Source organism: Lolium perenne, chromosome 2 (assembly GCF_019359855.2).
Source record: "Lolium perenne isolate Kyuss_39 chromosome 2, Kyuss_2.0, whole genome shotgun sequence".
NCBI lineage: Eukaryota > Viridiplantae > Streptophyta > Magnoliopsida > Poales > Poaceae > Lolium > Lolium perenne.
The window spans coordinates 23,642,149-23,652,334 of NC_067245.2; the positions used below are offsets into that span (position 1 = coordinate 23,642,149).

The following is a 10,186-nucleotide window of genomic DNA, read 5'->3' on the forward strand; positions in this document are numbered from 1 at the left end:
TCTTGCAAAGGAAGGGAACTACGGGAATCATCTCCGTGTCATCGCGTGCTCCACTCTCGGTTACCTCTATCCTATTATATCTCCTATATATTGTGTAGCTATATCTTGCTTAGTGATAACCTTGTCATATAGGTAAATTCACTTAGTTGCATATCTATAGAATTTACCTTTGTGTCAAGCCTAAATTGAAAAAGAACTAAAAATTGGTTAGCACCTATTCACCCCCCCTCTAGGTGCGGCATACGATCCTTTCAACAACGTTGAATGCAAACATCGAACAACGATTGACACGTGTTGAATTTTCTGCGCTAATGTTGGGCTGGCAACACAGCTCCATGTGAAACGGACATGATCCAACGGTTTATCCATGCAAAAGGAAATATGAATAAAAACCTTATAATGTAAAAAATGAGTGGCAACAAGGAAGTATGGTACCAATGTATGGAAGCCAGAAGTAAGTGCAAAAAAAAAAACTATCTCGCTATGTTGCCCTTCCGGAAAGGGCGATTTTTTATAAAAAGAGACATTTCTTCAGCAATTTTACAACTAATTCGCAACTTGAAAAAAAAACATATCTGTGACTCACTGACTCATCAGCTGACCAATCGCCGATTGGTAGACTGATGGCTGACCAGCCGCATGGTCTTAGGGCATCTCCAACCGGGCGACCCAAACGGACGCGCTGGGCCGTCCGTTTTGGGCCGTTTGGGTGGCCGAACGGACACCCGGACAGCGCCCCACGTCCGCGTGTCCGTTTGGGTCGCACGCTGCGCCCAACGCGCGGACGCACCACATATGTAATTAAAATAACAAAAATAAAAATAAAAAAGGAAAACAGCCAAAAATAACATTAAACTAGTGGTTAATTAAACTTAGCCCTATTTTGGGCAATTTTTACACAAAAGAAAGCCCTATATGGGCTTTAAACTAAAAAAAAAAAAGAAACCCTAGACAGGGTTTGCGAGCACGGTGGCCGCCGACAGTACTACCCCCAGTAGTACTCGTCATCGTCGGCGTCGATGACGACGACGCCCCCCGGCGGCGACGCGCTGTTCCGGCTCGACACGCCGGAGGGCACCGGGGACTCCGGCCAGGGCTCCCACTGCGCCCTTTCCCAGGCGGAGTGCGGGTTCGGCGGGCTCGCCGGCCTGCGCAGCCGTGCCCTCCGCGCGGACTCTTGCCGGAGCTGCTCCTCCGCTGCGGCCTGCGTGGCCAGGCGCTCCTCCTCCGCCAGGCGCTCCTCCTCCGCCGGGCGCGCGGCCAGCGCTCCTCCTCCTCCCGGAGCGCCGCACGACGCGTAGCCTCCTCTGACGGCGCGCCGGCTCGAGGAAGGCCCACGCCTCCGCCCGGGCGTCCTCATGGGCCTTCCCCGGCCGCCTCCTCCGGCGCGGAGGTGCGCAGCGCCTCGGCGAGGTGCGGCCATTTGGCCAGCTCGTCGAGGTCCTGCTGCTCGCGGGACGCCGCGAGCGCCGCCTGCAGCACCGGGTCGTTCTCCTCCTCCTGGGGCTGCGGCTGGGGCTGGGGCGCGGGCTCGTTGATGTAGAGGCCGCCGGGCGGCGGCCAGCCCGCCTAGCGGGTGTGGCTGGCTGCGCGCGAGGCCGCGCCGTCGCGGATGTGAAGCATGTGCGCCGGCGCGCATCGTGCTCCACCTCGAACCACAAGTCCCGATTGGGACTTGCGTCGCCGTACGCGGGGTCTCGCCGGAGGTCCGCCGGCAGCTGAGCGCGGCGCCTCCGGATCTCGGCGTAGCGGGCGCGGCCGGAGCCGGGATGGGCGGCACCGGAACCCGATCCGGGCTCAGGTGCCAGCCGTGGGGAGGTGCACGTCCCCACGGCATTGGGACGCCGGCGTCCCAGAACATCCGCGCCACCGCTACGGTGACGTAGATCCGGTCGCGTCTGGGAGCGCCGGCGGCCCCATTGCGAACGCCGGCGGCGCGACTTGCCGGCTGCTGCCGGCCTTGTGGTCGTTGGCGGACGGCTCGAACTCGCGCCGGGGCCATGGCGGCGCGGAAGCTTCGAGCTCGCGCGTGCGGCCGGAGTGGAAAGTGGGACTGGATAGGGACGGTCCCCTTCCCCGATCCACATTTAATAGGACTGGGGCACCGACCGGTGGGCCAGCCACGCGGACAGGGCGGACACGCGAGGACGCCGCGTGCCATCCGCGGCCACGCAAACCCGGCCCAGATTTGGGCCGGGTTTGCGTCGTTCCGGACGCCGCGGCCGTCCGCTTTTGCGGTGCGTCCCCGCGTTGGGCCGGGTTTTTGTCCGTTTCGACCCATCCGGACGCGCGGGCGCGGGATGGGTCGCCCGGTTGGAGATGCCCTTAATAACCTAAAAAGTGCATGCCACATGACACAAATGGGGAACTGGTCGGCAGTCAGTTTGTTGATCGGCCACCGATAAACCTAATTCGTATAGTTTTAAAATTGTGTATTAGATGTAAAATTATGGAAAATGTATTATTTTAAAAAATTGCCCCGAAAGGAACCAAAGGACCATTTTCTTTCTATGATTGACTAACCACTTCCAGTACTATCAATCTGCTAGTGGTGTGTGTACAACCAAAGGACCAATTTCGTTTCTATGATTAACTAGCCACTTCCAGTACTATCAATCTGCCATCTGTGCTGCTTATATGTTTTGTATTCTAGGACCTACTACGTGGAATTTCATATATATATGTTTATCATGGTGGCTGTATAGTCGGAGGATTGAAACCAATGAAACGTCATAGTACTTGGCTTTTTATATCTTTTTTTATATCTCATGTGGATTGATACTAGACTTTTGAACGGCTGTGTGCATCCTAATTATGTAGAGGCTGGGTGTAATGGTTAAAAAAATTAGTAATAAAGCGGCCCTTATCGAAGAAAAAAAAACTGAAAACATAGTTGTTCTTTTTTTTTGTTTGCAGGAAAACATGGCTGTTCTATACAACATTTGTGTCTTAATACTTATGTAGGTAATCTACACTGTTATCATGTGAGCCCACAAGTTTAAACATCATTGATCTTTTCTCTATCCCTATCTCGTCTTGAGCCCTCGTATAATATAGGGTAGAGTAGATAATTACGTGAAGACAAGGGGAATTATTAAACTGATAGGGCCATACGATCTGACGATTCCCTGATCAGATCCCTCTACTTGATTAATTCTCATGTATAGTTTATACAGAAGATGGACCGAAGTTGTCGTTTGGACGGAAAGGAGGGCTAAGCAAATTGTAATATACAAACACTACTAGGAAAAAGCCTATAGTTGGAGGCAATAGGTACCGGCGCTGGTCATTGTTGCCGGCGCACCTCATTGTCGCCGCGCCGGCGATGAAGGCCTTCTGCCGGCACACCAGTGTTGTAGGCTCGCCGGCGCTATTTCCTGGCATGGCTTCGGCCGATTCGGGCCAGGCCCAAGAATCATTGCCGGCGCACCAACCCAGGGGTGCGCCGGCGGAACATTCTCTATTGCCGGCGCAGCCCTGGGCCGGTGCGCCGGCAATGATTCTTGGGCCTAGCCCGGGGTGATATAGCCGAAAGGGATATATGCTGCCGGCACACCCATGCCCTGGTGCGCCGGCAGTAACCTGGACAGTTATTTCTGCTCAACAACCACTCCCCCCACTACTACCACTCCACTCCTCCACACAACCCGACCCTTCTCCCAACCCACCTATTTTTTGCCCATTTCTATCCCAAATTTAGCCAATTTGACCAAACAAAATCATATTTTTTTTACCAAATCTTCCCTTCCTACATGCATCTCCCACATCCCCCTATGTAGATCTAGATCTACTATCCCGCATTGACCGCTCAATCTAGATCTAGATCTAGAAAGTCGGCTTCCATACGCCGTGGTAGCGGCGCGACATCTCGATCTTGTTGACGAGTATATCAAACCAATAGGTGATTAATGAACAAATTGAGGAATGAAATCAACGTATATTGGACATTAATTTGAAGCAAAGCTCGTGTGTGGCATATATATATGTTGTGTTTGTGCTTGTGCTTGTGTGTGTTGGCGTTGAAAATGAGTTGCCAACGTTGCGCCGAAATGTTGATTCTTTAAGTTTCCGTTTCGGCACATTTCTGGCGCTCCTATGTCCTACCGTGTAGGAAGGTCATGCCGAAATTTTCCGTAAAAACTACCGACGGATGCATGGTTCTAATCAATTATGTAATCTTACCATGCAGGCGATAATGGTTATCGAGATGAGTGAAAGCATCGTGATGAGATATCTGAAACACGCGATCATCGACATGTATGAAAATAACCGCACGGAGGTATTGTGTCCGTGCCGGAGATGCAAACGAGGGAAATGGTTTGACCCGTATTCAGGCAAATTGCAGGGGCACCTGCTCACTAATGGTTTCATGCATGGACACACTCAATGGATGAGTGATGATGGCGCGGAGGTCAATGGGGCGACGGCAGCAGGTGGTAATAATGGCCGGCAAGAAGGAGGGCATCATGATATTGATGACGATGAAGAGCTTGTTGCACAGGACGATAACCTTGACGACGACAATAACCTTGACGACGACGAAGAGGTGCCGCAAGCTTCAGTCGTGCGGGACCCTCATCTTCAAGATCTGCTTCTCGAAAAAGACGAAAGGCGCCAAGCGGAAATCAAAGCTTGAGCAACTCGAGATAGACTCGAATACTCCGTTGTACGACTCAGGTCGCGGGTTGGGGGAGTCTCGCTTGAGAGTAGCTCTCGATGTGCTGCAGATGAAGGCGAAACACGGATGGACGGACACAAGCGTCGACGACATCCTGGAATACGTGAAAGATCTCCTTCCTGTCGGGAACACGTGTCCTGGTAGTCTAGCCGAGGCCAAGAGAATCACGTGCCCTCTCGACTTACCCCACGAAAAGTATCACGCCTGCATCAACGACTGTATCATGTATCGCAAGGAGCACATGGACAAGACCAAATGTCCTGTGTGTGAAGCTGAATGGTACAAGAAAGGGAAGAAGAAAGCTCCTCGGAAAGTTGTGTGGTACTTCCCGCTCGCCCCCCGGCTTCAACGGTTCTACGGGACCGCAAGGAAGCAAAGCTCATGCGCTGGCACGCAGAAAGAAAGGAGGCAGTGTTGAATGATAAAGAGCGGATTGAGCACCCAGTGCTGACGCACCCTTCGGATGCAAGCCAGTGGAAAGCATTAGACAATGAATTCGGAAGTTTTGGGGCAGATCCCCGAAACATCGAGGTTGGAGTGCGAGCACGGACGGATTCAATCCGTTCGGAAACCGAGCAGCACACATAGCACATGGCCCGTGTTTGTATGGATCTACAACCTCCCGCCTGGCTGTGCATGAAGAGGAAGTACATACAGATGAGTATGCTAATTCAAGGGCCGACACAGCCAGGAAACGATATCAACATGTATCTCGAACTATTAAAGGAGGAGCTTGAAACGTTGTGGGCGGAGGAAGGGGTAGATACATGGGACGCCGTCGCGGAAGAATATTTCCCTTTGAGAGCCGCGTTGATCACGACGGTGCAGGACTACCTCGGATACGGTTACATTTCGTGCCAGGTGTGCCATGGACACAAGGCATGTGTCAGGTGCATGGAAGAGACGATGTTTTTGCAGCTTGGTAAGGATCCCGGCTCTTCGAAAACAGTTTACATGGGGCATCGAAGGTGGCTACAGAAAACTGACCCATGGAGAAAGCGTGGAGATCTGTTCGATGGTACAAATGAACCCCGAGGACCTCCACGTAAGAAGAGCGGCGAAGAGATCGATACATTACTGAAAGGTTGGAAGGAGTGCCCTGCGCCGGGAAAGATTCGTCAAAAGCCTGGAGAGAAGAAGAAGAAAAAGGAAACGACGCCGCTCATTGGTGTATGGAAAAGGAGGTCCGTGTTTTGGGACTTGCCGTACTGGAAAATTCTCGATACACCTCACTGCCTTGATGTCATGCATATTACAAAGAACGTGTGCGAGAGCTTGCTTGGCACTCTTCTCAACATGCCGGACCGGACCAAAGATGGGCTGAAAGCAAGACACGACCTGAAAGTTTTGGGCATCAGGGAAGAGCTTCAGATCCCGGCGGCCCAAGAGGGACATTCGGAGGAGGAGGCAGACGGCGGTCAGAAGCGCAAAAGGATTAAGCAGCCAGACTATTACTGTCCCCCCTCCCGCTTCACTTTTAGTCCGGCCGAGGTCGATCAATTTTTCAATTGCCTTCTAGGAGTCAGAGTGCCCTTCGGTTACTCCGGGCTAATAAGCAGATACATGGACCCCAAGAAACGAAACTTCAGCGGCATGAAGTCTCATGACTGTCACGTGATGATGACGCAGATTCTTCCGGTTGCAATCCGAGGTATAATGAATGACCATGTCCGTGCAACGCTGACTGGGCTCTGTAACTTCTTCGACGTCATAACTCGGAAGTCGATAAGCGTGAAGAAACTCGCAAGGCTCCAGGAAGAGATCGTGGTGATCCTATGTGAGCTTGAGATGTACTTCCCGCCTGCATTCTTTGACGTGATGGTCCATCTGTTGGTCCATATCATGGATGATATCATCAGTCTAGGGCCGGCATTCTTACACAACATGATGCCGTTTGAAAGAATGAATGGGGTCATTAAAGGATACGTTCGTAACAGGTCACATCCGGATGGAAGCATCGTACAGGGCTGGCTCACCGAAGAGTGCATCTCTTTCTGCACGAATTATCTAGACATCGAGGACCCTGTTGGTTTGCCTCAAAACAAGCACCTCCACAGGTTCGAGGGAGTAGGCCACAAAAATGGAAGGAAGGAACTTCACGTGCACATGTCTGGTCGGACTTCCGACTTTGACAGGGCCAACTTAGTAGCGCTACAACACATTGACTTGATCGATCCTTGGTTGAAAGAGCACAAAACCATGATAGAGAACAGTGGCAAGCCGATGATGACGGAAGCAGAAATATACGAGAGAGCACAACTCCTCTTTCGCGCTGGTTCAAAGACCACATTGATGCTAATCCCCCACCAATGGATTCTGACAAGGATAAACTAGTATTGGCCTTGTCACATGGCCCCGCGCCCAACATCATGACTTACCAAGCGTACGATATCAATGGGTACACATTCTACACGGAAGAAAAAGACAAGAACAGTGTTTACCAGAACTCAGGGGTAACGATGGATTCCTGGACGGGTGACGTAAAGACTAGATACTACGGAAGAATCGAGGAAATCTGGGAGCTTAGCTACGCTGGGGAGAAAGTGCCGATGTTCCGTATCAGATGGGCTAAGAGCGTCAGAAAAGAAGACCGGTATTTCACCACCATGTTTCTGCCCGAAGCCAACAAATCAAAGTCCACGAACGCCACCGCGCAGAATGAGCCATGGGTACTGGCAGAACACGTGCACCAATGCTTCTTCATAACCGACCCATCCAGGCCTAGCCTAGTTATCGTGAGGAGAGGCAAGAGGACCATCGTCGGAATGGATGGAGTCGCCAACGAGGAAGACTTCGAAGGACAAGTCGGAGACCCAATGATGGAAGAATCCGAGGACGAAGAGACAACATACACCACAAGAAGAAGCAGGACCACGCTACCGAGGTCAGGTCGACCCTTCAAAAGAAGAAGTCACGACACGGGGCTAAATTATTCAACGACGAGCAAGAAAAGCAAGAAGAAAGCGAAACACTCTTCTCAATCGATGATGTAAAACTTTATTTGCAATCTATAACTCATATTTTGTGTAATTCATAACTACTCATATGGTCATGGCCAATATTTTATGTATGACTAATTAGTATTGTGTAATGCCTAATTAAGATTTTGAAATTGTTTTTGCATATATAACTCATGCATATTTCTTGGCTATTATCTTGAAAAGATAAGAACATAAATATAATAGAAAAGGCCAGAAAAGAAATAAAGAAAAACAAAAGAAAATATGAGTTGGGGAGGTCATTGCATGTGATCTGGGCCAAGTCCTGTATACACGGGTACACTTATTGCCGGCGCACCAGGGCTTTGGTGCGCCGGGGGTCCACCTGTCCCCGGCGCACCAAAGCCCTGGTGCGCCGGCAATATGTGTACCCCGTGTATACTTCGGACTTAACCGCACGCGAGACTAGCTTTCTCCCTTCCCATTCCCAATTCATCGACGACGAACCCTAACCGCCACCGTGAGCGCCGCCGTGAGCTTCACTGCCCCGCCACGCCGTCCTCGACCGTTCGCCACCATCCCCCTCCACCAGCCCCCACCACCTGCCCCATACACGCCGCCGCTGCCGTTGGAGTAGGGGACGTCGGAGGAGGACCACGCTGCCGCCGCCGTCGGAGGAGGACCATGCTGCCGCCGTCGTTGGAGGAGGAACACTCTGTCGCCGCCGTTGGAGGAGGACCACGCTGCCGCCACCGTGAGCTTCCCTCTCCCCTTCCCTCTCCCCTCCCCCTTCCCGTTCAAATTTCTTCCAATTGCTATGAAATTGGTTCAAATTGATGCTCGATCCCCTCCTGTACCCTGCATTGCTATGAAATTGATGATTTAGGGTTCATTTAAATGCTTGCAGTATGCTCGATCCCCTCCTGTTCTGTCCATCAATTCTCTGATTCATTGAAATATATCAGCTTATAAGGAGGTTAATTGCTAGCAGTAGCAAAAAAGGAAGTTTGTTTACTTAATTTAAATTTGATGTCCAACGAAATTGCCCAAAAAGGAAGTTTGAATGCTAAAATTGGTTTGAAAAGCTAGCAGTAGCTTCAAATGCTAGCAGTATTGTTCTCTGGTTTTGGTTCTTTTTGTTCATAGAAGAATGGCTGATATTGGAATAATGCATGATATTGTTGGTGCATAGAAGAATTTCGCGAATTTTTTTTAAATAATACGAATTTTTTATTTAATTCTACGAATAGCGCGCGTTTTCAATTTTTTCCAAAAGTGTGACTCGGTCGGCCTGTAGGAGGCCGATCGGACAGCCGACTGGGTGTCGGCTGCTGTCACCGAGCAGAGTGCCTAACTCGTTGGTCGATAGCTGACCAACTGGCCGATAGCTGACCAACTGGCCGATAGCTGACCAACTGGCCTGCTAGTGCCCAACTGGCCTGCTACAAACCAATTGACTTGCCACGATTAATTGCATCGATTTATTTTCTTCATTCGCAAGACACGCTTAGGGTTAGGAGAGTACTGATACATAGTTCATACATAAAAGTCTGATACATAATGCATACATAAATATCTGATACATAGATACATAAATATCTGAGATTATGGACGGCGTCTGGGGTTTCGTGGGGGCGGCGTAGCACGGGGTGTCCAACCGAACCTGTCCGGAGCCCTGGTTATGCGAGCAGGGATCCAGGAACCGGACTCGGGGTCGTACTGTGTCTCCTGTGTGGGCTCTGGTGGAGGAGTCTGCATACCGACATAGTTCTGCTGCGTGCTGTAATACTCCATGTGCTCAGGATCCTGATCACTAGCTCCCCATGAAGGATTGGACGCAGTGTGCTGCGTGTATCCTGTGCCACGAAACATAAGTGATGTCAAACTAAGTGGAGTATAGTTTATATGGAACACAATATATAGAATACTACATACCCTGTGTGTATCCTGCTCCTCCCATGAAAGGGGCTTGCTGCTGCTGCCACTGGTCGAAAGCAGCTTGCTGGCGATAGTCCGCAAGTCGTCGAAGGAAGGAGTGTGATGCTGCTGCCACGACGAACCTCTGCCCGGTCGGGAGGTGGTGGTGCAGGTGTCGCCGTCGGCGTGAGACGAGGCCGTGATCCGTGTTGCTTGGTACCGATAGTCGTCGACGGAAGGAGTGTCTGCTGCCACGACGAACCTCCTGCCCGGCCGGGAGGCGGTGGTGCAGGTGTCACGGTCGGTGTGAGATGTGGCCGTCGCTGCTGCTGTGTGGAGGGTCGCGGTGGAAGGAGGTGGTGCTGAACGACGTCGGAACTACGGCTGCACGTGATAGCCGAGTAGATCCCGCGTAGCTTGTCCTCGAGTCGTCTCAACCATGACACATGTTGGTCACGCTGCAGAAGAGGCGCACTGGACACTTGACGTGTGTACCGAGCGACTTCATCCTGTAAGTCTGCAGTCAGCTGACCCTGAAAAATGATGGTAGCATATAAATCGTAGAACCCAATAGATAAAAGACAAGTATGATGGTGGAATAGAAAGTTATACGTACCGCATACTGTCGACTACCGGCTGTGGACTGAATCGG

General features: G+C 51.3%; 1 long non-coding RNA gene across 1 annotated transcript; it reads right to left on the reverse strand.

The window, feature by feature from the left end:
• Positions 1–9,130: 9,130 nt before the first annotated feature.
• LOC139835135 (uncharacterized) lies at positions 9,131–9,622 on the reverse strand. The gene is made up of 2 exons (XR_011750847.1): positions 9,553–9,622; positions 9,131–9,473 (listed from the first exon to the last, which is right to left on the reverse strand). It is a non-coding gene; the product is annotated as an uncharacterized lncRNA (long non-coding RNA).
• Between the last annotated feature and the right edge of the window lie 564 nt (positions 9,623–10,186).